This window comes from Spea bombifrons, chromosome 3, assembly GCF_027358695.1.
Source record: "Spea bombifrons isolate aSpeBom1 chromosome 3, aSpeBom1.2.pri, whole genome shotgun sequence".
Taxonomy (NCBI): Eukaryota; Metazoa; Chordata; class Amphibia; order Anura; family Pelobatidae; genus Spea; species Spea bombifrons.
Genome location: NC_071089.1, coordinates 94159881 through 94186309, shown reverse-complemented (window position 1 = coordinate 94186309; position 26429 = coordinate 94159881). Strand labels below are relative to the sequence as shown.

The 26429-nt window shown below is 42.4% G+C and overlaps 28 non-coding genes across 28 annotated transcripts; all 28 read left to right on the top strand.

Moving 5' to 3' along the window:
* Nucleotides 1–5792: 5792 nt before the first annotated feature.
* TRNAS-UGA (transfer RNA serine (anticodon UGA)) lies at nt 5793–5864 on the top strand. The gene has a single exon. It is a non-coding gene; the product is annotated as a tRNA-Ser (tRNA).
* Nucleotides 5865–6057: 193 nt separating this feature from the next.
* On the top strand, nt 6058–6129 carry TRNAA-UGC (transfer RNA alanine (anticodon UGC)). Its single transcript has one exon. It is a non-coding gene; the product is annotated as a tRNA-Ala (tRNA).
* Nucleotides 6130–6660: 531 nt separating this feature from the next.
* Nucleotides 6661–6732, top strand: TRNAA-CGC (transfer RNA alanine (anticodon CGC)). Its single transcript has one exon. It is a non-coding gene; the product is annotated as a tRNA-Ala (tRNA).
* Nucleotides 6733–7591: 859 nt separating this feature from the next.
* TRNAA-CGC (transfer RNA alanine (anticodon CGC)) lies at nt 7592–7663 on the top strand. The gene has a single exon. It is a non-coding gene; the product is annotated as a tRNA-Ala (tRNA).
* Nucleotides 7664–8522: 859 nt separating this feature from the next.
* TRNAA-CGC (transfer RNA alanine (anticodon CGC)) lies at nt 8523–8594 on the top strand. Its single transcript has one exon. It is a non-coding gene; the product is annotated as a tRNA-Ala (tRNA).
* An 824-nt stretch (nt 8595–9418) lies between these two features.
* TRNAA-UGC (transfer RNA alanine (anticodon UGC)) lies at nt 9419–9490 on the top strand. Its single transcript has one exon. It is a non-coding gene; the product is annotated as a tRNA-Ala (tRNA).
* Nucleotides 9491–10021: 531 nt separating this feature from the next.
* Nucleotides 10022–10096, top strand: TRNAA-CGC (transfer RNA alanine (anticodon CGC)). The gene has a single exon. It is a non-coding gene; the product is annotated as a tRNA-Ala (tRNA).
* Nucleotides 10097–10915: 819 nt separating this feature from the next.
* On the top strand, nt 10916–10987 carry TRNAA-UGC (transfer RNA alanine (anticodon UGC)). The gene has a single exon. It is a non-coding gene; the product is annotated as a tRNA-Ala (tRNA).
* Nucleotides 10988–11201: 214 nt separating this feature from the next.
* Nucleotides 11202–11273, top strand: TRNAA-CGC (transfer RNA alanine (anticodon CGC)). The gene has a single exon. It is a non-coding gene; the product is annotated as a tRNA-Ala (tRNA).
* Nucleotides 11274–11455: 182 nt separating this feature from the next.
* Nucleotides 11456–11527, top strand: TRNAA-CGC (transfer RNA alanine (anticodon CGC)). The gene has a single exon. It is a non-coding gene; the product is annotated as a tRNA-Ala (tRNA).
* An 822-nt stretch (nt 11528–12349) lies between these two features.
* On the top strand, nt 12350–12421 carry TRNAA-UGC (transfer RNA alanine (anticodon UGC)). Its single transcript has one exon. It is a non-coding gene; the product is annotated as a tRNA-Ala (tRNA).
* A 532-nt stretch (nt 12422–12953) lies between these two features.
* TRNAA-CGC (transfer RNA alanine (anticodon CGC)) lies at nt 12954–13025 on the top strand. Its single transcript has one exon. It is a non-coding gene; the product is annotated as a tRNA-Ala (tRNA).
* An 859-nt stretch (nt 13026–13884) lies between these two features.
* TRNAA-CGC (transfer RNA alanine (anticodon CGC)) lies at nt 13885–13956 on the top strand. Its single transcript has one exon. It is a non-coding gene; the product is annotated as a tRNA-Ala (tRNA).
* An 859-nt stretch (nt 13957–14815) lies between these two features.
* TRNAA-CGC (transfer RNA alanine (anticodon CGC)) lies at nt 14816–14887 on the top strand. The gene has a single exon. It is a non-coding gene; the product is annotated as a tRNA-Ala (tRNA).
* Nucleotides 14888–15746: 859 nt separating this feature from the next.
* TRNAA-CGC (transfer RNA alanine (anticodon CGC)) lies at nt 15747–15818 on the top strand. The gene has a single exon. It is a non-coding gene; the product is annotated as a tRNA-Ala (tRNA).
* An 824-nt stretch (nt 15819–16642) lies between these two features.
* TRNAA-UGC (transfer RNA alanine (anticodon UGC)) lies at nt 16643–16714 on the top strand. The gene has a single exon. It is a non-coding gene; the product is annotated as a tRNA-Ala (tRNA).
* A 531-nt stretch (nt 16715–17245) lies between these two features.
* TRNAA-CGC (transfer RNA alanine (anticodon CGC)) lies at nt 17246–17320 on the top strand. The gene has a single exon. It is a non-coding gene; the product is annotated as a tRNA-Ala (tRNA).
* Nucleotides 17321–18139: 819 nt separating this feature from the next.
* Nucleotides 18140–18211, top strand: TRNAA-UGC (transfer RNA alanine (anticodon UGC)). The gene has a single exon. It is a non-coding gene; the product is annotated as a tRNA-Ala (tRNA).
* Nucleotides 18212–18425: 214 nt separating this feature from the next.
* TRNAA-CGC (transfer RNA alanine (anticodon CGC)) lies at nt 18426–18497 on the top strand. The gene has a single exon. It is a non-coding gene; the product is annotated as a tRNA-Ala (tRNA).
* Nucleotides 18498–18679: 182 nt separating this feature from the next.
* On the top strand, nt 18680–18751 carry TRNAA-CGC (transfer RNA alanine (anticodon CGC)). Its single transcript has one exon. It is a non-coding gene; the product is annotated as a tRNA-Ala (tRNA).
* Nucleotides 18752–19573: 822 nt separating this feature from the next.
* TRNAA-UGC (transfer RNA alanine (anticodon UGC)) lies at nt 19574–19645 on the top strand. The gene has a single exon. It is a non-coding gene; the product is annotated as a tRNA-Ala (tRNA).
* A 532-nt stretch (nt 19646–20177) lies between these two features.
* TRNAA-CGC (transfer RNA alanine (anticodon CGC)) lies at nt 20178–20249 on the top strand. The gene has a single exon. It is a non-coding gene; the product is annotated as a tRNA-Ala (tRNA).
* An 822-nt stretch (nt 20250–21071) lies between these two features.
* TRNAA-UGC (transfer RNA alanine (anticodon UGC)) lies at nt 21072–21143 on the top strand. The gene has a single exon. It is a non-coding gene; the product is annotated as a tRNA-Ala (tRNA).
* A 531-nt stretch (nt 21144–21674) lies between these two features.
* Nucleotides 21675–21746, top strand: TRNAA-CGC (transfer RNA alanine (anticodon CGC)). Its single transcript has one exon. It is a non-coding gene; the product is annotated as a tRNA-Ala (tRNA).
* Nucleotides 21747–22595: 849 nt separating this feature from the next.
* TRNAA-CGC (transfer RNA alanine (anticodon CGC)) lies at nt 22596–22667 on the top strand. The gene has a single exon. It is a non-coding gene; the product is annotated as a tRNA-Ala (tRNA).
* Nucleotides 22668–23488: 821 nt separating this feature from the next.
* Nucleotides 23489–23560, top strand: TRNAA-UGC (transfer RNA alanine (anticodon UGC)). Its single transcript has one exon. It is a non-coding gene; the product is annotated as a tRNA-Ala (tRNA).
* Nucleotides 23561–24091: 531 nt separating this feature from the next.
* On the top strand, nt 24092–24163 carry TRNAA-CGC (transfer RNA alanine (anticodon CGC)). Its single transcript has one exon. It is a non-coding gene; the product is annotated as a tRNA-Ala (tRNA).
* Nucleotides 24164–24984: 821 nt separating this feature from the next.
* Nucleotides 24985–25056, top strand: TRNAA-UGC (transfer RNA alanine (anticodon UGC)). The gene has a single exon. It is a non-coding gene; the product is annotated as a tRNA-Ala (tRNA).
* Nucleotides 25057–26429: the final 1373 nt, after the last annotated feature.

Genomic DNA, 26429 nt, shown 5'->3' with positions numbered 1-26429 from the left:
AGAAAAGTACTGCTATAACTGATTAAGCAATACCGCAGTTGTTGACTATTTCAGCGTGATGATTAGCCATGGTTTATGCACAATGGAAGCTCATTGATCAAGGTAGAGGCATATTTATCTTGGGCACTGCCTTTGGTCTAACCCAGGGCAGCACCCTCAGCCACCCCTCCATGGCTGCCGTCCTGACTGCAGAACAACAAAATATAATTTAATATCCTGGTACTCCATGTAAATAGACAGGTTGCAGAGATCAGAGACTGTTACCATCAAACAGCGACACACCAGGGAGCCTGATTGCCCAGGAGGGCGAACTGCCCCCTCCAGTTTTGCGGTGGGAAAAGTGCTGCCCCAATGGACCTCCTAGCCTGTTGGGGGTGGAAGACAAATGCGAGACACTGACGTAGAGCTCCAAAACAGGGAAGTGGTAGGGAGACTAAAAGAGCGTGAGAGAGCGAACAAAATGACAGTCAGAGAGTGAGTGAGAGTAAATATTTGCGTCAGATAACAAATTTTGTTCCCGCAATTAAAATGAGCCTGATTTTTGTCCGAAAAAAAACTGTCAGGAATTCGTTGCCTGAAACAGTGGCGGAACTACCGGGGTCGCAGGAGTCGCGACTGCGACCGGGACCTGGAGTTCTGCCAGTCAGGGGGGCCGCTCAGCAACTCTTGGGCCCCCCTGACTGACAGAAATCCAGGATGCCTCTGCTCCCCGCCGCTGCCACCGCCGTCGCCGCTGCCGCCGCTGCCGCACTGCTCAGAGTGCAGTGTTGGGAGCATGAGGCGTTTGTCTCGGGTGCCGGCGCTTCACGCTGAACGCTGGCATATGACGTGAAGTGCCGGCACCCGAGACAAACGCCTCACGCTCCCAACACAGGAGTTGACGGTAAGTGACCTACAAAGGGGGGTAGGGAGGGAGTGGGTAGATCGTGAGAAGGGGGGGTAAGGAGGGAGTGAGTAGATCGTGAGAAGGGGGGGTAAGGAGGGAGTGCGTAGATCATGAGAAGGGGGGTAAGGAGGGAGTGGGTAGATCGTGAGAAGGGGGTAAGGAGGGAGTGGGTAGATCGTGAGAAGGGGGGGTAAGGAGGGAGTGGGTAGATCGTGAGAAGGAGGGGTAAGGAGGGAAAGGGTAGATCTTGAGAAGGGGGGTGGGGAGGGAGAGGGTAGATCGTGAGAAGGGGGTAGGGAGGGAGAGGGTAGATCGTGAGAAGGGGGTAGGGAGGGAGAGGGTAGATCGTGAGAAGGGCTAGGGAGGGAGAGGGTAGATCGTGAGAAGGGGGGGTAGGGAGGGAGAGGGTAGATCGTGAGAAGGGGGGTAGGGAGGGAGAGGGGAGATCGTGAGAAGGGGGGGTAGGGAGGGAGAGGGGAGATAGTGAGAAAGGGATAGATGGGTTGGGGGTGGGGGGGCCCTTAACAGATTCTTGCATCGGGGCCCTGAGGTTTCTAGTTACGCCCCTGGCCTGAAAATAAATGGGTCAAAAATTAGCCAAAAAAGTCTTCCAAATCTTTTTTGACCCTTTTGCATATGTCTAATAATTAGCAAATAATTAAAGAAATAGTCCTGTGTTGACTAGAGAAATAACATTATAACCTTAAACATAGCAGGATGGTAAAATTATTACCAGGCTATTATGCATAAATATTTTTTTTATTTCAAACCATGTAGCTATGATATACCTGAGAATAGAAAAGATACCCAGATGTGTCCAATAATACTATATTTTTGGAACCCTTCAAAAAATAGCTCACACTAACTTTACTGATCTTTACATTTTATCCTAGTACGTGTTAGTTGTTTCTTACATAATGTAAATTTTTATATTGAGTATGAGTCCATTATATGTGTAGATAATGATGCAGAAACCAGATTTAACAGATGTATTAATTTAAGTTTATATTTCCTTGAATACCTCACATAACCCTGCTCTTAATTCAGGGAGCTTGTAGATGAAATGTGGCCAGAAAAACGTCTTTGGGATATACTGTACAAAAACACACTGACATTTAGAAAGATTATGTTAATTGAAGCCTTCATGATGATTTATCATCATTTTACCTGCCTTTGTGTCAAGAACATGTGTGGGGCTACTGCTGGATTAAGGTTATGTGAAGCTCAGCATGTCATCATAAAACACAAACACATTCAGATCCTCTTAATTGGGATTAGAATTAACTGATGACATTAATTCAGGCTATTAATTTTCATAGACTCACCTACAAGCTTTTTAAAATGATTTATTTTAGTGACATTATCCAAAATTCTGTAAATCATAATTTAATCTGATATTGGTCTTGATCTCTGTCAGCTTGTCTAATTTCATTGGACTATGAAATGAGAGATTGCCCAGAGCTAGACATGTACCTTAGTGCTTTCCAAGCAAGCATTTGCAGACATCAGATATGCTTTGGGTATGTCTTTTCCCCGTGTGTATTGCAATGCCCTAAAACATTCAGGCATGTCAATATCGATATTCACTTCAATATTTCTTAAAAGTAATTTACTATCACAAACAACTGGTACAATGCGTATACAGGAAAGTACCAAGCAAGGCAGAGTTGCCACTTGTCCAGAAAAACTTGGACAGTACCAAAGATTTAAGTTCTTGACGTTTAGCACGGGCAAGCGAGAGAGTTGGTGTGCTGTGAATACCTGCGATAATTCACAAGATGCACATGTGCTGGAAATTTGTAGTCTGAAGAGATGACCCCATGCCTGTCAGTGCAGATTCTGTGAAAAGAAGAGGAGACTGACACTGTCTGGAGAGCTAAACTGTGGCCATGCTTGTTTTTTGAAGATGTAATTGGTATATTATTTATGTTTCTGATGCACCTGTTGTGAGTCCAAATGTTATCACCCACAGCCAATTTAAACATGTTCCTTTAAATCTCCTTTTATCTCACTTTGCACCTCTTTCTTCTTCTTATCTTGTCTCATCTTCTTTCCCTTTTCTTTTCTCTCTCCTTTTTCTCTTATCTCCGATCACTCTCCTCCTCTTTATCTTCTCATTTTATTTCTCCATTCTTTTTTGTTTCACTTTCACTCACTTCTATATTTTTTATCTTTCTCTTAGGTCTTCCCTCATTTTATTTCTGTGTTTTCTCTCATCTCTCTCTTTTTTTCTCCTCTCCTTTTCTCCTTTTATTCCAGTCTTCTCAATTGTTTTTTTCTTATGTATTCTCTCCCCTCTTTTTTCTTATCTCTCTTTCTCTACTGTTCTTTCTTTTTTCTTGTCTCTTTTTATCTAGCTTATTTTATATACTTCATCTTTTATCACTCCCCTTTTATTCTCCTTTGTTTATCTTAGTTTATCTCAGTTCTATTTTTGGTCTCTTCTCTCAACCCTGCCCATGCTCCCTCCACATCCCCAGATGCAACCTTTCCAAGAGTGTCTAATAAACAGCTTTGTAAAAGGGGGCAACCCTAAAAACCAGGTGATCAAGGTGTTAGAAAATCGAGAAGGATCTTCAGTGCGTACAAAAGCACACGGTTCTATAAGCGTTGCACTGTAGTATCATTTTGGCTAGAGTTTGGGGACTGGGTGGGCAAGTGGCAGATGAGGTTCAACATGGATAAATGCAAAGTTCTGCATTATGGTAAAAATAACAACAATGCAACCTTTACTATGAATGGAATATCCCTGGGGAAAACTACCAATTAGAAAGACTTAGGAATAATGGTAGACAACAGACTTGGCAGTGCACCCTGCCACCAAACAGCTGCAAGGGCCAATAAGGTTTTGCATAAAACAGGGTATTGATTCACAGAAGGAGGATATCATCTTGCCTCTTTACAGGGCACTGGTGCCTAAAAAATTGGAACTAGTGCAAAGGAGACTAAAAAGTTAAAATGAACTACACTAAAAAAAACAATGTCTTAGAGGGGATATGATAGCATTATATAAATATATGCAGGGGCATTATAAAGAGCTCTTCAGTGACCTGTCCATTAACAGAAATATACAAAGAATAAGAGCTCACCCTCTGAGTAAGCGGAAGAGCAGAGTTTTCATAGACGACAAAGGAAGGGATTCTTTACAGTGAGGACAATAAAGGTATGGAATTCACTACCAAGGGAGGTGGTGTTACATTAGATGCATTTAAAAGGGGTCTGAGTATTTTTTTTTTTTTAGAATACTAGTATACAGGGCTATAAATAGAATAACATTAACATTTTAGAGCTTCTTGATTCAAGGAGAAATCTGATTGCCTTTTAGAGCCAAGAAGCTTTTCTCCCTGATGGCAGAATCGAAAAAGGTATTTGTTGCCTTTATTTTGGATCAAGAGTAAGAAGGTTAGGTAGAAGGGTTGAACTTGATGGACTTAGGTCTTTTTTCAACCTTATGTACTATGTAACTATGTGCTATGTAACTATGTAGATGCTATAGTGAAACAGACAACTTAATGCTCTTCAGATTCAACTCTTGTACTCAACTTGTATTTTGGGTTCAAATCTTACAATGGAGAGCAGGAATTGCTGAAGTTATTCCAGTTTGAATTATATGTGGAATAGTCAACCTTTGCCAAACTCTCTCTGTCTACTTTATATAATGAGTTGGGATCAACTGAAAGAGCACTGGTATAGTTTGTATTAAGCAAAAAAAAAAACCTTAATATGACAACCGTTTTCAAATCTTTTTAAATAAATGACAAGTTATTTAAAACAGAGACATTATTTTCACAGAAGGCAATAAACATTGCAAATAAACTTGTAGCACTGCTAAAAAAAAAAGGTGGACATGTGTGGTGCATGGATCAGAGAGTGGCTGTGTGTGCATGTAAGTGTATGGTTTAGATTGTGTGTGCATGAATGCTTAAGTGTGTGGTGTTAGAGTGTGCATGTGTACTGTATGTGCATGCATGTATGTTTATAAGTTCATTGTGTTACAGTGGGTATTTGTATATATATAATTGTAAGTTCACTATTAGTGTATACTGTATGTATCCGTAATTGCATATGTGTATGCATATATGTGTAAAGCCTTGTTTAAAAGCAGTGCTTCATTATGCTATAATTACAGTTCGTGAGTATGTGTGTTGATAGGTAAGTGTATGGTGACTGTAAAGACTGTGGAGTTTGGAGAGATTTGGTGTTTCTGCATTTTGGAAGGGGGTTTATGGGTGTTTTACTCTCCGGCGGGTCAGGATTTACAGGACAGAGACCTCTATGGCTAGTATGTGTACCTGGATCTGATCTCCAGCAGGTTTCAGCCAGAAGTCAGGGAACCGCCGTGTTTTCCATCCTCCCCACAGACTACAGTAGCGACCCCCTGCTGCGCTGAGGTGGGCTGAGTGCAAATACTGAGCCATGTGCTACTTGGAGAGGAAAAATACATAGAGTGGTTTCTGACCCTCTATGTAAACAAACAGTAGGGCATGTAGCTCAGTGGTAGAGCTCATGCTTTGCGTTTTTGAGGCCCCAGGTTCAATTCCCGCAATTTCAGTGACAAATTGTCAAAGATTGGAAGAAAAAGAGTGAGCTGACTTCGCCCTATCTATGTTGTTGTAATAAGTTTCGTCTCCATCTTTAATATAAGTGAAGGGGAAAAAATTGCCAAAAATAGTAATAATAATCTTGTGAATTATAATTTGATCCAGTGGCAGCAGAGCGAGCAAAAGCAGGAAGGGAATTCAGGAAAGCCAGGCCTGCACTGGAAGCTCTCCTAAAGAACAAATAAATAAAAAGTGATTTTTAGGCAGAAGAGTGGGCTGAGTGCAAATACTGAGCCATGGGTCTGCTGCTTGGAGAGGAAAAAATACATAGAGTGGTTTCCAACACTCCAAGGAAACCAACGGTAGGGGGTATAGCTCAGTGGTAGAGCGCATTCCTTGAATGTATGAGGCCCTGGGTTCAATCCCTGGCATCTCCAACTTAATAGTTTTGTTTTGTGGTTTCAGCCAAAAGTCAGAGAACCGCCATGTTTCCCATCCTCCCCACAGACTACAATAGCGACCCCCTGCTGCGCTGAGGTGGGCTGAGTGCAAATACTGAGCCATGTGTCTGCTGCTTGGAGAGGAAAAATACATAGAGTGGTTTCGGACCCTCCACAAAAACCAAGTGTAGTGGATGTAGCTCAGTGGTAGAGCGCATGCTTTGCATGTATGAGGCCCGGGGTTCAATCCCCGGCATCTCCAACTTAGTTGGTCTGTTATGTACAAAAATGCAAAAAAAACCCTAAAAAACAACCTAATTAACATACTGGGAAAAATACACAACAAAGAGCCAAACCCATGCGCAATTTCAGTGGCAAATTGTCGAAGATTGGAAGAAAAAGAGTAAGCTGACTTCCCCCTACCTATGTCATTGTAATAAGTTTCGTCTCCATCTTTAATATAAGTGAAGGGGAAAAAATTGCCAAGCTTCTTAAATCTGTCTACGAAAGAACAAAAAAATAGTAATAATAATCTTGTGAATTATGATTTGATCCAGTGGCAGCAGAGCGAGCAAAAGCAGGAAGGGAATTCAGGAAAGCCAGGCCTGCACTGGAAGCTCTCCTAAAGAACGAATAAATAAAAAGTGATTTTTAGGCAGAAGAGCAATATTTTTGTTCTTCTCTGCTATAGCTATACATTTCGACTTCTTGCCTTATTTAGATAACCAAAATGAGGCAAGAATGAATAAACAACCTGTGTGTGATGTCATCAGGCCACAATCTGTCCTGTCGTGGGGATGTAGCTCAGTGGTAGAGCGCACGCTTCGCATGTGTGAGGCCCTGGGTTCAATCCCCCGTATCTCCAGCATAGTTTTAGTCATAAATTGAAGTACAAAAAAAATAAGAGTTACAGTTTTAATGCAGAAAAAAGCCAATTGTCACTGAAGCTTCGGTGCAACGGGCTCCGGGAGTGAGAATTGAGTGCCATCCTCCTTACTACAGACTATGGTCCTTTGTACAGAGTGCCACTTTTCCCCAAGTACAAGAGACTCTAAAGACTGTGGAGTTTGGACAGATTTGGTGTTTCTGCATTTTGGAAGGGGGTTTATGGGTGTTTTACTCTCTGTCGAGTCAGGACTTACAGGACAGAGACCTCTATGGCCAGTATGTGTACCTGGATCTGATCTCCAGAAGGTTTCAGCCAGAAGTCAGGGAACAGCCGTGTTAATGTACTGGGAAAAATACACAACAAAGAGTTTCGTCTCCATACACAACAAAGAGCCAAACCCATGCGCAATTTCAGTGGCAAATTGTCAAAGATTGGAAGAAAAAGAGTGAGCTGACTTCCCCCTATCTATGTCATTGTAATAAGTTTCGTCTCCATCTTTAATATAAGTGAAGGGGGAAAAATTGCCAAGCTTCTTAAATCTGTCTACGAAAGAACAAAAAAATAGTAATAATAATCTTGTGAATTATGATTTGATCCAGTGGCAGCAGAGCGAGCAAAAGCAGGAAGGGAATTCAGGAAAGCCAGGCCTGCACTGGAAGCTCTCCTAAAGAACGAATAAATAAAAAGTGATTTTTAGGCAGAAGAGCAATATTTTTGTTCTTCTCTGCTATAGCTATACATTTCGACTTCTTGCCTTATTTAGATAACCGAAATGAGGCACGAATGAATAAACAACCTGTGTGTGATGTCATCAGTCCACCAGCTGTCCTGTCGTGGGGATGTAGCTCAGTGGTAGAGCGCACGCTTCGCATGTGTGAGGCCCCGGGTTCAATCCCCGGTATCTCCAGCGTAGTTTTAGTCATAAATTGAAGTACAAAAAAAATAAGAGTTACAGTTTTAATGCAGAAAAAAGCCAATTGTCACTGAAGCTTCGGTGCAACGGGCTCCGGGAGTGAGAATTGAGTGCCATCCTCCTTACTACAGACTATGGTCCTTTGTACAGAGTGCCACTTTTCCCCAAGTACAAGAGACTCTAAAGACTGTGGAGTTTGGACAGATTTGGTGTTTCTGCATTTTGGAAGGGGGTTTATGGGTGTTTTACTCTCTGTCGAGTCAGGACTTACAGGACAGAGACCTCTATGGCCAGTATGTGTACCTGGATCTGATCTCCAGAAGGTTTCAGCCAGAAGTCAGGGAACAGCCGTGTTAATGTACTGGGAAAAATACACAACAAAGAGTTTCGTCTCCATACACAACAAAGAGCCAAACCCATGCGCAATTTCAGTGGCAAATTGTCAAAGATTGGAAGAAAAAGAGTGAGCTGACTTCCCCCTATCTATGTCATTGTAATAAGTTTCGTCTCCATCTTTAATATAAGTGAAGGGGGAAAAATTGCCAAGCTTCTTAAATCTGTCTACGAAAGAACAAAAAAATAGTAATAATAATCTTGTGAATTATGATTTGATCCAGTGGCAGCAGAGCGAGCAAAAGCAGGAAGGGAATTCAGGAAAGCCAGGCCTGCACTGGAAGCTCTCCTAAAGAACGAATAAATAAAAAGTGATTTTTAGGCAGAAGAGCAATATTTTTGTTCTTCTCTGCTATAGCTATACATTTCGACTTCTTGCCTTATTTAGATAACCGAAATGAGGCACGAATGAATAAACAACCTGTGTGTGATGTCATCAGTCCACCAGCTGTCCTGTCGTGGGGATGTAGCTCAGTGGTAGAGCGCACGCTTCGCATGTGTGAGGCCCCGGGTTCAATCCCCGGTATCTCCAGTGTAGTTTTAGTCATAAAATGAAGTAAAAAAAAAAAATAAGAGTTACAGTTTTAATGCAGAAAAAAGCCAATTGTCACTGAAGCTTCGGTGCAACGGGCTCCGGGAGTGAGAATTGAGTGCCATCCTCCTTACTACAGACTATGGTCCTTTGTACAGAGTGCCACTTTTCCCCAAGTACAAGAGACTCTAAAGACTGTGGAGTTTGGACAGATTTGGTGTTTCTGCATTTTGGAAGGGGGTTCATGGGTGTTTTACTCTCTGTCGGGTCAGGACTTACAGGACAGAGACCTCTATGGCCAGTATGTGTACCTGGATCTGATCTCCAGAAGGTTTCAGCCAGAAGTCAGGGAACAGCCGTGTTAATGTACTGGGAAAAATACACAACAAAGAGTTTTGTCTCCATACACAACAAAGAGCCAAACCCATGCGCAATTTCAGTGGCAAATTGTCAAAGATTGGAAGAAAAAGAGTTAGCTGACTTCCTCCTATCTATGTCATTGTAATAAGTTTCGTCTCCATCTTTAATATAAGTGAAGGGGGAAAAATTGCCAAGCTTCTTAAATCTCTCTACGAAAGAACAAAAAAATAGTAATAATAATCTTGTGAATTATGATTTGATCCAGTGTGTACCTGGATCTGATCTCCAGCAGGTTTCAGCCAAAAGTCAGGGAACCGCCATGTTTCCCATCCTCCCCACAGACTACAATAGCGACCCCCTGCTGCGTTGAGGTGGGCTGAGTGCAAATACTGAGCCATGTGTCTGCTGCTTGGAGAGGAAAAATACATAGAGTGGTTTCCGACCCTCCACAAAAAACAAGAGTAGGGGATGTAGCTCAGTGGTAGAGCGCATGCTTTGCATGTATGAGGCCCCGGGTTCAAACCCCGGCATCTCCAACTTAATTGGTTTGTTTTGTAGAAAAATGCAAAAAAAAAACTAAAAAACAACCTAATTAATGTACTGGGAAAAATACACAACCAAGGGCCAAACCCATGCGCAATTTCAGTGGCAAATTGTCGAAGATTGGAGGAAAAAGAGTGAGCTGACTTCCCCCTATCTATGTCATTGTAATAAGTTTCGTCTCCATCTTTAATATAAGTGAAGGGGAAAAAATTGCCAAGCTTCTTAAATCTGTCTACGAAAGAACAAAAAAATAGTAATAATAATCTTGTGAATTATGATTTGATCCAGTGGCAGCAGAGCGAGCAAAAGCAGGAAGGGAATTCAGGAAAGCCAGGCCTGCACTGGAAGCTCTCCTAAAGAACGAATAAATAAAAATTGATTTTTAGGCAGAAGAGCAATATTTTTGTTCTTCTCTGCTATAGCTATACATTTCGACTTCTTGCCTTATTTAGATAACCGAAATGAGGCAAGAATGAATAAACAACCTGTGTGTGATGTCATCAGTCCACCAACTGTCCTGTCGTGTTGATGTAGCTCAGTGGTAGAGCGCACGCTTCGCATGTGTGAGGCCCCGGGTTCAATCCCTGGTATCTTCAGCGTAGTTTAAGTCCTAAAATGAAATAAAAAAAAAAATAAGACTAACAGTTTTAATGCAGAAAAAAGCCAATTGTCACTGAAGCTTCGGTGCAACGGGCTCCGGGAGTGAGAATTGAGTGCCATCCTCCTTACTACAGACTATGGTCCTTTGTACAGTGTGCCACTTTTCCCCAAGTACAAGAGACTCTAAAGACTGTGGAGTTTGGACAGATTTGGTGTTTCTGCATTTTGGAAGGGGGTTTATGGGTGTTTTACTCTCTGTCGGGTCAGGACTTACAGGACAGAGACCTCTATGGCCAGTATGTGTACCTGGATCTGATCTCCAGAAGGTTTCAGCCAGAAGTCAGGGAACAGCCGTGTTAATGTACTGGGAAAAATACACAACAAGAGTTTCGTCTCCATACACAACAAAGAGCCAAACCCATGCGCAATTTCAGTGGCAAATTGTCAAAGATTGGAAGAAAAAGAGTTAGCTGACTTCCTCCTATCTATGTCATTGTAATAAGTTTCGTCTCCATCTTTAATATAAGTGAAGGGGGAAAAATTGCCAAGCTTCTTAAATCTGTCTACGAAAGAACAAAAAAATAGTAATAATAATCTTGTGTATTATGATTTGATCCAGTGTGTACCTGGATCTGATCTCCAGCAGGTTTCAGCCAAAAGTCAGGGAACCGCCATGTTTCCCATCCTCCCCACAGACTACAATAGCGACCCCCTGCTGCGCTGAGGTGGGCTGAGTGCAAATACTGAGCCATGTGTCTGCTGCTTGGAGAGGAAAAATACATAGAGTGGTTTCCGACCCTCCACAAAAACCAAGAGTAGGGGATGTAGCTCAGTGGTAAAGCGCCTGCTTTGCATGTATGAGGCCCCGGGTTCAATCCCCGGCATCTCCAACTTAATTGCTTTGTTTTGTAGAAAAATGCAAAAAAAAAACTAAAAACCAACCTAATTAATGTACTGGGAAAAATACACAACAAAGGGCCAAACCCATGCGCAATTTCAGTGGCAAATTGTCGAAGATTGGAAGAAAAAGAGTGAGCCGAAATGAGGCACGAATGAATAAACAACCTGTGTGTGATGTCATCAGTCCACCAGCTGTCCTGTCGTGGGGATGTAGCTCAGTGGTAGAGCGCACGCTTCGCATGTGTAAGGCCCCGGGTTCAATCCCCGGTATCTCCAGCGTAGTTTTAGTCATAAAATGAAGTACAAAAAAAATAAGAGTTACAGTTTTAATGCAGAAAAAAGCCAATTGTCACTGAAGCTTCGGTGCAACGGGCTCCGGGAGTTAGATAACCGAAATGAGGCACGAATGAATAAACAACCTGTGTGTGATGTCATCAGTCCACCAGCTGTCCTGTCGTGGGGATGTAGCTCAGTGGTAGAGCGCACGCTTCGCATGTGTGAGGCCCCGGGTTCAATCCCCGGTATCTCCAGTGTAGTTTTAGTCATAAAATGAAGTAAAAAAAAAATAAGAGTTACAGTTTTAATGCAGAAAAAAGCCAATTGTCACTGAAGCTTCGGTGCAACGGGCTCCGGGAGTGAGAATTGAGTGCCATCCTCCTTACTACAGACTATGGTCCTTTGTACAGAGTGCCACTTTTCCCCAAGTACAAGAGACTCTAAAGACTGTGGAGTTTGGACAGATTTGGTGTTTCTGCATTTTGGAAGGGGGTTTATGGGTGTTTTACTCTCTGTCGGGTCAGGACTTACAGGACAGAGACCTCTATGGCCAGTATGTGTACCTGGATCTGATCTCCAGAAGGTTTCAGGCAGAAGTCAGGGAACAGCCGTGTTAATGTACTGGGAAAAATACACAACAAAGAGTTTCGTCTCCATACACAACAAAGAGCCAAACCCATGCGCAATTTCAGTGGCAAATTGTCAAAGATTGGAAGAAAAAGAGTGAGCTGACTTCCCCCTATCTATGTCATTGTAATAAGTTTCGTCTCCATCTTTAATATAAGTGAAGGGGGAAAAATTGCCAAGCTTCTTAAATCTGTCTACGAAAGAACAAAAAAATAGTAATAATAATCTTGTGAATTATGATTTGATCCAGTGTGTACCTGGATCTGATCTCCAGCAGGTTTCAGCCAAAAGTTAGGGAACCGCCATGTTTCCCATCCTCCCCACAGACTACAATAGAGACCCCCTGCTGCGCTGAGGTGGGCTGAGTGCAAATACTGAGCCATGTGTCTGCTGCTTGGAGAGGAAAAATACATAGAGTGGTTTCCGACCCTCCACAAAAACCAAGAGTAGGGAATGTAGCTCAGTGGTAGAGCGCATGCTTTGCATGTATGAGGCCCCGGGTTCAATCCCCGGCATCTCCAACTTAATTGGTTTGTTTTGTAGAAAAATGCAAAAAAAAAACTAAAAAACAACCTAATTAATGTACTGGGAAAAATACACAACAAAGGGCCAAACCCATGCGCAATTTCAGTGGCAAATTGTCGAAGATTGGAAGAAAAAGAGTGAGCTGACTTCCCCCTATCTATGTCATTGTAATAAGTTTCGTCTCCATCTTTAATATAAGTGAAGGGGAAAAAATTGCCAAGCTTCTTAAATCTGTCTACGAAAGAACAAAAAAATAGTAATAATAATCTTGTGAATTATGATTTGATCCAGTGGCAGCAGAGCGAGCAAAAGCAGGAAGGGAATTCAGGAAAGCCAGGCCTGCACTGGAAGCTCTCCTAAAGAACGAATAAATAAAAATTGATTTTTAGGCAGAAGAGCAATATTTTTGTTCTTCTCTGCTATAGCTATACATTTCGACTTCTTGCCTTATTTAGATAACCGAAATGAGGCAAGAATGAATAAACAACCTGTGTGTGATGTCATCAGCCCAGCCCGCTGTCCTGACGTGGGGATGTAGCTCAGTGGTAGAGCGCACGCTTCGCATGTGTGAGGCCACGGGTTCAATCCCTGGTATCTCCAGCGTAGTTTAAGTCATAAAATGAAGTAAAAAAAAAATAAGACTAACAGTTTTAATGCAGAAAAAAGCCAATTGTCACTGAAGCTTCGGTGCAACGGGCTCCGGGAGTGAGAATTGAGTGCCATCCTCCTTACTACAGACTATGGTCTTTTGTACAGAGTGCCACTTTTCCCCAAGTACAAGAGACTCTAAAGACTGTGGAGTTTGGACAGATTTGGTGTTTCTGCATTTTGGAAGGGGGTTTATGGGTGTTTTACTCTCTGTCGGGTCAGGACTTACAGGACAGAGACCTCTATGGCCAGTATGTGTACCTGGATCTGATCTCCAGAAGGTTTCAGCCAGAAGTCAGGGAACATCCGTGTTAATGTACTGGGAAAAATACACAACAAAGAGTTTCGTCTCCATACACAACAAAGAGCCAAACCCATGCGCAATTTCAGTGGCAAATTGTCAAAGATTGGAAGAAAAAGAGTGAGCTGACTTCCCCCTATCTATGTCATTGTAATAAGTTTCGTCCCCATCTTTAATATAAGTGAAGGGGGAAAAATTGCCAAGCTTCTTAAATCTGTCTACGAAAGAACAAAAAAATAGTAATAATAATCTTGTGAATTATGATTTGATCCAGTGGCAGCAGAGCGAGCAAAAGCAGGAAGGGAATTCAGGAAAGCCAGGCCTGCACTGGAAGCTCTCCTAAAGAACGAATAAATAAAAAGTGATTTTTAGGCAGAAGAGCAATATTTTTGTTCTTCTCTGCTATAGCTATACATTTCGACTTCTTGCCTTATTTAGATAACCAAAATGAGGCAAGAATGAATAAACAACCTGTGTGTGATGTCATCAGGCCACAATCTGTCCTGTCGTGGGGATGTAGCTCAGTGGTAGAGCGCACGCTTCGCATGTGTGAGGCCCTGGGTTCAATCCCCCGTATCTCCAGCATAGTTTTAGTCATAAATTGAAGTACAAAAAAAATAAGAGTTACAGTTTTAATGCAGAAAAAAGCCAATTGTCACTGAAGCTTCGGTGCAACGGGCTCCGGGAGTGAGAATTGAGTGCCATCCTCCTTACTACAGACTATGGTCCTTTGTACAGAGTGCCACTTTTCCCCAAGTACAAGAGACTCTAAAGACTGTGGAGTTTGGACAGATTTGGTGTTTCTGCATTTTGGAAGGGGGTTTATGGGTGTTTTACTCTCTGTCGAGTCAGGACTTACAGGACAGAGACCTCTATGGCCAGTATGTGTACCTGGATCTGATCTCCAGAAGGTTTCAGCCAGAAGTCAGGGAACAGCCGTGTTAATGTACTGGGAAAAATACACAACAAAGAGTTTCGTCTCCATACACAACAAAGAGCCAAACCCATGCGCAATTTCAGTGGCAAATTGTCAAAGATTGGAAGAAAAAGAGTGAGCTGACTTCCCCCTATCTATGTCATTGTAATAAGTTTCGTCTCCATCTTTAATATAAGTGAAGGGGGAAAAATTGCCAAGCTTCTTAAATCTGTCTACGAAAGAACAAAAAAATAGTAATAATAATCTTGTGAATTATGATTTGATCCAGTGGCAGCAGAGCGAGCAAAAGCAGGAAGGGAATTCAGGAAAGCCAGGCCTGCACTGGAAGCTCTCCTAAAGAACGAATAAATAAAAAGTGATTTTTAGGCAGAAGAGCAATATTTTTGTTCTTCTCTGCTATAGCTATACATTTCGACTTCTTGCCTTATTTAGATAACCGAAATGAGGCACGAATGAATAAACAACCTGTGTGTGATGTCATCAGTCCACCAGCTGTCCTGTCGTGGGGATGTAGCTCAGTGGTAGAGCGCACGCTTCGCATGTGTGAGGCCCCGGGTTCAATCCCCGGTATCTCCAGCGTAGTTTTAGTCATAAATTGAAGTACAAAAAAAATAAGAGTTACAGTTTTAATGCAGAAAAAAGCCAATTGTCACTGAAGCTTCGGTGCAACGGGCTCCGGGAGTGAGAATTGAGTGCCATCCTCCTTACTACAGACTATGGTCCTTTGTACAGAGTGCCACTTTTCCCCAAGTACAAGAGACTCTAAAGACTGTGGAGTTTGGACAGATTTGGTGTTTCTGCATTTTGGAAGGGGGTTTATGGGTGTTTTACTCTCTGTCGAGTCAGGACTTACAGGACAGAGACCTCTATGGCCAGTATGTGTACCTGGATCTGATCTCCAGAAGGTTTCAGCCAGAAGTCAGGGAACAGCCGTGTTAATGTACTGGGAAAAATACACAACAAAGAGTTTCGTCTCCATACACAACAAAGAGCCAAACCCATGCGCAATTTCAGTGGCAAATTGTCAAAGATTGGAAGAAAAAGAGTGAGCTGACTTCCCCCTATCTATGTCATTGTAATAAGTTTCGTCTCCATCTTTAATATAAGTGAAGGGGGAAAAATTGCCAAGCTTCTTAAATCTGTCTACGAAAGAACAAAAAAATAGTAATAATAATCTTGTGAATTATGATTTGATCCAGTGGCAGCAGAGCGAGCAAAAGCAGGAAGGGAATTCAGGAAAGCCAGGCCTGCACTGGAAGCTCTCCTAAAGAACGAATAAATAAAAAGTGATTTTTAGGCAGAAGAGCAATATTTTTGTTCTTCTCTGCTATAGCTATACATTTCGACTTCTTGCCTTATTTAGATAACCGAAATGAGGCACGAATGAATAAACAACCTGTGTGTGATGTCATCAGTCCACCAGCTGTCCTGTCGTGGGGATGTAGCTCAGTGGTAGAGCGCACGCTTCGCATGTGTGAGGCCCCGGGTTCAATCCCCGGTATCTCCAGTGTAGTTTTAGTCATAAAATGAAGTAAAAAAAAAAAATAAGAGTTACAGTTTTAATGCAGAAAAAAGCCAATTGTCACTGAAGCTTCGGTGCAACGGGCTCCGGGAGTGAGAATTGAGTGCCATCCTCCTTACTACAGACTATGGTCCTTTGTACAGAGTGCCACTTTTCCCCAAGTACAAGAGACTCTAAAGACTGTGGAGTTTGGACAGATTTGGTGTTTCTGCATTTTGGAAGGGGGTTCATGGGTGTTTTACTCTCTGTCGGGTCAGGACTTACAGGACAGAGACCTCTATGGCCAGTATGTGTACCTGGATCTGATCTCCAGAAGGTTTCAGCCAGAAGTCAGGGAACAGCCGTGTTAATGTACTGGGAAAAATACACAACAAAGAGTTTTGTCTCCATACACAACAAAGAGCCAAACCCATGCGCAATTTCAGTGGCAAATTGTCAAAGATTGGAAGAAAAAGAGTTAGCTGACTTCCTCCTATCTATGTCATTGTAATAAGTTTCGTCTCCATCTTTAATATAAGTGAAGGGGGAAAAATTGCCAAGCTTCTTAAATCTCTCTACGAAAGAACAAAAAAATAGTAATAATAATCTTGTGAATTATGATTTGATCCAGTGTGTACCTGGATCTGATCTCCAGCAGGTTTCAGCCAAAAGTCAGGGAACCGCCATGTTTCCCATCCTCCCCACAGACTACAATAGCGACCCCCTGCTGCGTTGAGGTGGGCTGAGTGCAAATACTGAGCCATGTGTCTGCTGCTTGGAGAGGAAAAATACATAGAGTGGTTTCCGACCCTCCACAAAAAACAAGAGTAGGGGATGTAGCTCAGTGGTAGAGCGCATGCTTTGCATGTATGAGGCCCCGGGTTCAAACCCCGGCATCTCCAACTTAATTGGTTTGTTTTGTAGAAAAATGCAAAAAAAAAACTAAAAAACAACCTAATTAATGTACTGGGAAAAATACACAACCAAGGGCCAAACCCATGCGCAATTTCAGTGGCAAATTGTCGAAGATTGGAGGAAAAAGAGTGAGCTGACTTCCCCCTATCTATGTCATTGTAATAAGTTTCGTCTCCATCTTTAATATAAGTGAAGGGGAAAAAATTGCCAAGCTTCTTAAATCTGTCTACGAAAGAACAAAAAAATAGTAATAATAATCTTGTGAATTATGATTTGATCCAGTGGCAGCAGAGCGAGCAAAAGCAGGAAGGGAATTCAGGAAAGCCAGGCCTGCACTGGAAGCTCTCCTAAAGAACGAATAAATAAAAATTGATTTTTAGGCAGAAGAGCAATATTTTTGTTCTTCTCTGCTATAGCTATACATTTCGACTTCTTGCCTTATTTAGATAACCGAAATGAGGCAAGAATGAATAAACAACCTGTGTGTGATGTCATCAGTCCACCAACTGTCCTGTCGTGTTGATGTAGCTCAGTGGTAGAGCGCACGCTTCGCATGTGTGAGGCCCCGGGTTCAATCCCTGGTATCTTCAGCGTAGTTTAAGTCCTAAAATGAAATAAAAAAAAAAATAAGACTAACAGTTTTAATGCAGAAAAAAGCCAATTGTCACTGAAGCTTCGGTGCAACGGGCTCCGGGAGTGAGAATTGAGTGCCATCCTCCTTACTACAGACTATGGTCCTTTGTACAGTGTGCCACTTTTCCCCAAGTACAAGAGACTCTAAAGACTGTGGAGTTTGGACAGATTTGGTGTTTCTGCATTTTGGAAGGGGGTTTATGGGTGTTTTACTCTCTGTCGGGTCAGGACTTACAGGACAGAGACCTCTATGGCCAGTATGTGTACCTGGATCTGATCTCCAGAAGGTTTCAGCCAGAAGTCAGGGAACAGCCGTGTTAATGTACTGGGAAAAATACACAACAAGAGTTTCGTCTCCATACACAACAAAGAGCCAAACCCATGCGCAATTTCAGTGGCAAATTGTCAAAGATTGGAAGAAAAAGAGTTAGCTGACTTCCTCCTATCTATGTCATTGTAATAAGTTTCGTCTCCATCTTTAATATAAGTGAAGGGGGAAAAATTGCCAAGCTTCTTAAATCTGTCTACGAAAGAACAAAAAAATAGTAATAATAATCTTGTGTATTATGATTTGATCCAGTGTGTACCTGGATCTGATCTCCAGCAGGTTTCAGCCAAAAGTCAGGGAACCGCCATGTTTCCCATCCTCCCCACAGACTACAATAGCGACCCCCTGCTGCGCTGAGGTGGGCTGAGTGCAAATACTGAGCCATGTGTCTGCTGCTTGGAGAGGAAAAATACATAGAGTGGTTTCCGACCCTCCACAAAAACCAAGAGTAGGGGATGTAGCTCAGTGGTAAAGCGCCTGCTTTGCATGTATGAGGCCCCGGGTTCAATCCCCGGCATCTCCAACTTAATTGCTTTGTTTTGTAGAAAAATGCAAAAAAAAAACTAAAAACCAACCTAATTAATGTACTGGGAAAAATACACAACAAAGGGCCAAACCCATGCGCAATTTCAGTGGCAAATTGTCGAAGATTGGAAGAAAAAGAGTGAGCCGAAATGAGGCACGAATGAATAAACAACCTGTGTGTGATGTCATCAGTCCACCAGCTGTCCTGTCGTGGGGATGTAGCTCAGTGGTAGAGCGCACGCTTCGCATGTGTAAGGCCCCGGGTTCAATCCCCGGTATCTCCAGCGTAGTTTTAGTCATAAAATGAAGTACAAAAAAAATAAGAGTTACAGTTTTAATGCAGAAAAAAGCCAATTGTCACTGAAGCTTCGGTGCAACGGGCTCCGGGAGTTAGATAACCGAAATGAGGCACGAATGAATAAACAACCTGTGTGTGATGTCATCAGTCCACCAGCTGTCCTGTCGTGGGGATGTAGCTCAGTGGTAGAGCGCACGCTTCGCATGTGTGAGGCCCCGGGTTCAATCCCCGGTATCTCCAGTGTAGTTTTAGTCATAAAATGAAGTAAAAAAAAAATAAGAGTTACAGTTTTAATGCAGAAAAAAGCCAATTGTCACTGAAGCTTCGGTGCAACGGGCTCCGGGAGTGAGAATTGAGTGCCATCCTCCTTACTACAGACTATGGTCCTTTGTACAGAGTGCCACTTTTCCCCAAGTACAAGAGACTCTAAAGACTGTGGAGTTTGGACAGATTTGGTGTTTCTGCATTTTGGAAGGGGGTTTATGGGTGTTTTACTCTCTGTCGGGTCAGGACTTACAGGACAGAGACCTCTATGGCCAGTATGTGTACCTGGATCTGATCTCCAGAAGGTTTCAGGCAGAAGTCAGGGAACAGCCGTGTTAATGTACTGGGAAAAATACACAACAAAGAGTTTCGTCTCCATACACAACAAAGAGCCAAACCCATGCGCAATTTCAGTGGCAAATTGTCAAAGATTGGAAGAAAAAGAGTGAGCTGACTTCCCCCTATCTATGTCATTGTAATAAGTTTCGTCTCCATCTTTAATATAAGTGAAGGGGGAAAAATTGCCAAGCTTCTTAAATCTGTCTACGAAAGAACAAAAAAATAGTAATAATAATCTTGTGAATTATGATTTGATCCAGTGTGTACCTGGATCTGATCTCCAGCAGGTTTCAGCCAAAAGTTAGGGAACCGCCATGTTTCCCATCCTCCCCACAGACTACAATAGAGACCCCCTGCTGCGCTGAGGTGGGCTGAGTGCAAATACTGAGCCATGTGTCTGCTGCTTGGAGAGGAAAAATACATAGAGTGGTTTCCGACCCTCCACAAAAACCAAGAGTAGGGAATGTAGCTCAGTGGTAGAGCGCATGCTTTGCATGTATGAGGCCCCGGGTTCAATCCCCGGCATCTCCAACTTAATTGGTTTGTTTTGTAGAAAAATGCAAAAAAAAAACTAAAAAACAACCTAATTAATGTACTGGGAAAAATACACAACAAAGGGCCAAACCCATGCGCAATTTCAGTGGCAAATTGTCGAAGATTGGAAGAAAAAGAGTGAGCTGACTTCCCCCTATCTATGTCATTGTAATAAGTTTCGTCTCCATCTTTAATATAAGTGAAGGGGAAAAAATTGCCAAGCTTCTTAAATCTGTCTACGAAAGAACAAAAAAATAGTAATAATAATCTTGTGAATTATGATTTGATCCAGTGGCAGCAGAGCGAGCAAAAGCAGGAAGGGAATTCAGGAAAGCCAGGCCTGCACTGGAAGCTCTCCTAAAGAACGAATAAATAAAAATTGATTTTTAGGCAGAAGAGCAATATTTTTGTTCTTCTCTGCTATAGCTATACATTTCGACTTCTTGCCTTATTTAGATAACCGAAATGAGGCAAGAATGAATAAACAACCTGTGTGTGATGTCATCAGCCCAGCCCGCTGTCCTGACGTGGGGATGTAGCTCAGTGGTAGAGCGCACGCTTCGCATGTGTGAGGCCACGGGTTCAATCCCTGGTATCTCCAGCGTAGTTTAAGTCATAAAATGAAGTAAAAAAAAAATAAGACTAACAGTTTTAATGCAGAAAAAAGCCAATTGTCACTGAAGCTTCGGTGCAACGGGCTCCGGGAGTGAGAATTGAGTGCCATCCTCCTTACTACAGACTATGGTCTTTTGTACAGAGTGCCACTTTTCCCCAAGTACAAGAGACTCTAAAGACTGTGGAGTTTGGACAGATTTGGTGTTTCTGCATTTTGGAAGGGGGTTTATGGGTGTTTTACTCTCTGTCGGGTCAGGACTTACAGGACAGAGACCTCTATGGCCAGTATGTGTACCTGGATCTGATCTCCAGAAGGTTTCAGCCAGAAGTCAGGGAACATCCGTGTTAATGTACTGGGAAAAATACACAACAAAGAGTTTCGTCTCCATACACAACAAAGAGCCAAACCCATGCGCAATTTCAGTGGCAAATTGTCAAAGATTGGAAGAAAAAGAGTGAGCTGACTTCCCCCTATCTATGTCATTGTAATAAGTTTCGTCCCCATCTTTAATATAAGTGAAGGGGGAAAAATTGCCAAGCTTCTTAAATCTGTCTACGAAAGAACAAAAAAATAGTAATAATAATCTTGTGAATTATGATTTGATCCAGTGTGTACCTGGATCTGATCTCCAGCAGGTTTCAGCCAAAAGTCAGGGAACCGCCATGTTTCCCATCCTCCCCACAGACTACAATAGCGACCCCCTGCTGCGCTGAGGTGGGCTGAGTGCAAATACTGAGCCATGTGTCTGCTGCTTGGAGAGGAAAAATACATAGAGTGGTTTCCGACCCTCCACTAAAACCAAGAGTAGGGGATGTAGCTCAGTGGTAGAGCGCATGCTTTGCATGTATGAGGCCCCGGGTTCAATCCCCGGCATCTCCAACTTAATTGGTTTGTTTTGTAGAAAAATGCAAAAAAAAACCTAAAAAACAACCTAATTAATGTACTGGGAAAAATACACAACAAAGGGCCAAACCCATGCGCAATTTCAGTGGCAAATTGTCGAAGATTAGAAGAAAAAGAGTGAGCTGACTTCCCCCTATCTATGTCATTGTAATAAGTTTTGTCTCCATCTTTAATATAAGTGAAGGGGAAAAAATTGCCAAGCTTCTTAAATCTGTCTACGAAAGAACAAAAAAATAGTAATAATAATCTTGTGAATTATGATTTGATCCAGTGGCAGCTGAGCGAGCAAAAGCAGGAAGGGAATTCAGGAAAGCCAGGCCTGCACTGGAAGCTCTCCTAAAGAACGAATAAATAAAAAGTGATTTTTAGGCAGAAGAGCAATATTTTTGTTCTTCTCTGCTATAGCTATACATTTCGACTTCTTGCCTTATTTAGATAACTGAAATGAGGCAAGAATGAATAAACAACCTGTGTGTGATGTCATCAGTCCACCATCTGTCCTGTCGTGGGGATGTAGCTCAGTGGTAGAGCGCACGCTTCGCATGTGTGAGGCCCCGGGTTCAATCCCTGGTATCTCCAGCGTCATAAAATGAAGTCCAAAAAAATAAGAGTTACAGTTTTAATGCAGAAAAAAGCCAATTGTCACTGAAGCTTCGGTGCAACGGGCTCCGGGAGTGAGAATTGAGTGCCATCCTCCTTACTACAGACTATGGTCCTTTGTACAGAGTGCCACTTTTCCCCAAGTACAAGAGACTCTAAAGACTGTGGAGTTTGGACAGATTTGGTGTTTCTGCATTTTGGAAGGGGGTTTATGGGTGTTTTACTCTCTGTCGGGTCAGGACTTACAGGATAGAGACCTCTATGGCCAGTATGTGTACCTGGATCTGATCTCCAGAAGGTTTCAGCCAGAAGTCAGGGAACAGCCGTGTTAATGTACTGGGAAAAATACACAACAAAGAGTTTCGTCTCCATACACAACAAAGAGCCAAACCCATGCGCAATTTCAGTGGCAAATTGTCAAAGATTGGAAGAAAAAGAGTGAGCTGACTTCCCCCTATCTATGTCATTGTAATAAGTTTTGTCTCCATCTTTAATATAAGTGAAGGGGAAAAAATTGCCAAGCTTCTTAAATCTGGCTACGAAAGAACAAAAAAATAGTAATAATAATCTTGTGAATTATGATTTGATCCAGTGGCAGCAGAGCGAGCAAAAGCAGGAAGGGAATTCAGGAAAGCCAGGCCTGCACTGGAAGCTCTCCTAAAGAACGAATAAATAAAAAGTGATTTTTAGGCAGAAGAGCAATATTTTTGTTCTTCTCTGCTATAGCTATACATTTCGACTTCTTGCCTTATTTAGATAACCAAAATGAGGCAAGAATGAATAAACAACCTGTGTGTGATGTCATCAGTCCACCAGCTGTCCTGTCGTGGGGATGTAGCTCAGTGGTAGAGCGCACGCTTCGCATGTGTGAGGCCCCGGGTTCAATCCCCGGTATCTCCAGCGTAGTTTTAGTCATAAAATGAAGTAAAAAAAAATAAGAGTTACAGTTTTAATGCAGAAAAAAGCCAATTGTCACTGAAGCTTCGGTGCAACGGGCTCCGGGAGTGAGAATTGAGTGCCATCCTCCTTACTACAGACTATGGTCCTTTGTACAGAGTGCCACTTTTCCCCAAGTACAAGAGACTCTAAAGACTGTGGAGTTTGGACAGATTTGGTGTTTCTGCATTTTGGAAGGGGGTTTATGGGTGTTTTACTCTCTGTCGGGTCAGGACTTACAGGACAGAGACCTCTATGGCCAGTATGTGTACCTGGATCTGATCTCCAGAAGGTTATAGCCAGAAGTCAGGGAACAGCCGTGTTAATGTACTGGGAAAAATACACAACAAAGAGTTTCGTCTCCATACACAACAAAGAGCCAAACCCATGCGCAATTTCAGTGGCAAATTGTCAAAGATTGGAAGAAAAAGAGTGAGCTGACTTCCCCCTATCTATGTCATTGTAATAAGTTTCGTCTCCATCTTTAATATAAGTGAAGGGGGAAAAATTGCCAAGCTTCTTAAATCTGTCTACGAAAGAACAAAAAAATAGTAATAATAATCTTGTGAATTATGATTTGATCCAGTGTGTACCTGGATCTGATCTCCAGCAGGTTTCAGCCAAAAGTCAGGGAACCGCCATGTTTCCCATCCTCCCCACAGACTACAATAGCGACCCCCTGCTGCGCTGAGGTGGGCTGAGTGCAAATACTGAGCCATGTGTCTGCTGCTTGGAGAGGAAAAATACATAGAGTGGTTTCCGACCCTCCACAAAAACCAAGAGTAGGGGATGCAGCTCAGTGGTAGAGCGCATGCTTTGCATGTGTGAGGCCCCGGGTTCAATCCCCGGCATCTCCAACTTAATTGGTTTGTTTTGTAGAAAAATGCAAAAAAAAACCTAAAAAACAACCTAATTAATGTACTGGGAAAAATACACAACAAAGGGCCAAACCCATGCGCAATTTCAGTGGCAAATTGTCGAAGATTGGAAGAAAAAGAGTGAGCTGACTTCCCCCTATCTATGTCATTGTAATAAGTTTCGTCTCCATCTTTAATATAAGTGAAGGGGAAAAAATTGCCAAGCTTCTTAAATCTGTCTTCCAAAGAACAAAAAAATAGTAATAATAATCTTGTGAATTATGATTTGATCCAGTGGCAGCAGAGCGAGCAAAAGCAGGAAGGGAATTCAGGAAAGCCAGGCCTGCACTGGAAGCTCTCCTAAAGAACGAATAAATAAAAAGTGATTTTTAGGCAGAAGAGCAATATTTTTGTTCTTCTCTGCTATAGCTATACATTTCGACTTCTTGCCTTATTTAGATAACCGAAATGAGGCAAGAATGAATAAACAACCTGTGTGTGATGTCATCAGTCCACGAGCTGTCCTGTCGTGGGGATGTAGCTCAGTGGTAGAGCGCACGCTTCGCATGTGTGAGGCCCCGGGTTCAATCCCCGGTATCTCCAGCGTAGTTTTAGTCATAAAATGAAGTAAAAAAAAATAAGAGTTACAGTTTTAATGCAGAAAAAAGCCAATTGTCACTGAAGCTTCGGTGCAACGGGCTCCGGGAGTGAGAATTGAGTGCCATCCTCCTTACTACAGACTATGGTCCTTTGTACAGAGTGCCACTTTTCCCCAAGTACAAGAGACTCTAAAGACTGTGGAGTTTGGACAGATTTGGTGTTTCTGCATTTTGGAAGGGGGTTTATGGGTGTTTTACTCTCTGTCGGGTCAGGACTTACAGGACAGAGACCTCTATGGCCAGTATGTGTACCTGGATCTGATCTCCAGAAGGTTTCAGCCAGAAGTCAGGGAACAGCCGTGTTAATGTACTGGGAAAAATACACAACAAAGAGTTTCGTCTCCATACACAACAAAGAGCCAAACCCATGCGCAATTTCAGTGGCAAATTGTCAAAGATTGGAAGAAAAAGAGTGAGCTGACTTCCCCCTATCTATGTCATTGTAATAAGTTTTGTCTCCATCTTTAATATAAGTGAAGGGGGAAAAATTGCCAAGCTTCTTAAATCTGTCTACGAAAGAACAAAAAAATAGTAATAATAATCTTGTGAATTATGATTTGATCCAGTGTGTACCTGGATCTGATCTCCAGCAGGTTTCAGCCAAAAGTCAGGGAACCGCCATGTTTCCCATCCTCCCCACAGACTACAATAGCGCCCCCCTGCTGCGTTGAGGTGGGCTGAGTGCAAATACTGAGCCATGTGTCTGCTGCTTGGAGAGGAAAAATACATAGAGTGGTTTCCGACCCTCCGCAAAAAACAAGAGTAGGGGATGTAGCTCAGTGGTAGAGCGCATGTTTTGCATGTATGAGGCCCCGGGTTCAAACCCCGGCATCTCCAACTTAATTGGTTTGTTTTGTAGAAAAATGCAAAAAAAAAACTAAAAAACAACCTAATTAATGTACTGGGAAAAATACACAACAAAGGGCCAAACCCATGCGCAATTTCAGTGGCAAATTGTCGAAGATTGGAAGAAAAAGAGTGAGCTGACTTCCCCCTATCTATGTCATTGTAATAAGTTTCGTCTCCATCTTTAATATAAGTGAAGGGGAAAAAATTGCCAAGCTTCTTAAATCTGTCTACGAAAGAACAAAAAAATAGTAATAATAATCTTGTGAATTATGATTTGATCCAGTGGCAGCAGAGCGAGCAAAAGCAGGAAGGGAATTCAGGAAAGCCAGGCCTGCACTGGAAGCTCTCCTAAAGAACGAATAAATAAAAATTGATTTTTAGGCAGAAGAGCAATATTTTTGTTCTTCTCTGCTATAGCTATACATTTCGACTTCTTGCCTTATTTAGATAACCGAAATGAGGCAAGAATGAATAAACAACCTGTGTGTGATGTCATCAGTCCACCAGCTGTCCTGTCGTGGGGATGTAGCTCAGTGGTAGAGCGCACGCTTCGCATGTGTGAGGCAATATTTTTGTTCTTCTCTGCTATAGCTATACATTTCGACTTCTTGCCTTATTTAGATAACCGAAATGAGGCAAGAATGAATAAACAACCTGTGTGTGATGTCATCAGTCCACCAGCTGTCCTGTCGTGGGGATGTACCTCAGTGGTAGAGTGCATGCTTCGCATATGTGAGGCCCCGGGTTCTATCCCCGGTATCTCCAGCGTAGTTTTAGTCATAAAATGAAGTAAAAAAAAAATAAGAGTTACAGTTTTAATGCAGAAAAAAGCCAATTGTCACTGAAGCTTCGGTGCAACGGGCTCCGGGAGTGAGAATTGAGTGCCATCCTCCTTACTACAGACTATGGTCCTTTGTACAGAGTGCCACTTTTCCCCAAGTACAAGAGACTCTAAAGACTGTGGAGTTTGGACAGATTTGGTGTTTCTGCACTTTGGAAGGGGGTTTATGGGTGTTTTACTCTCTGTCGGGTCAGGACTTACAGGACAGAGACCTCTATGGCCAGTATGTGTACCTGGATCTGATCTCCAGAAGGTTTCAGCCAGAAGTCAGGGAACAGCCGTGTTAATGTACTGGGAAAAATACACAACAAAGAGTTTCGTCTCCATACACAACAAAGAGCCAAACCCATGCGCAATTTCAGTGGCAAATTGTCAAAGATTGGAAGAAAAAGAGTGAGCTGACTTCCCCCTATCTATGTCATTGTAATAAGTTTCGTCTCCATCTTTAATATAAGTGAAGGGGGAAAAATTGCCAAGCTTCTTAAATCTGTCTACGAAAGAACAAAAAAATAGTAATAAT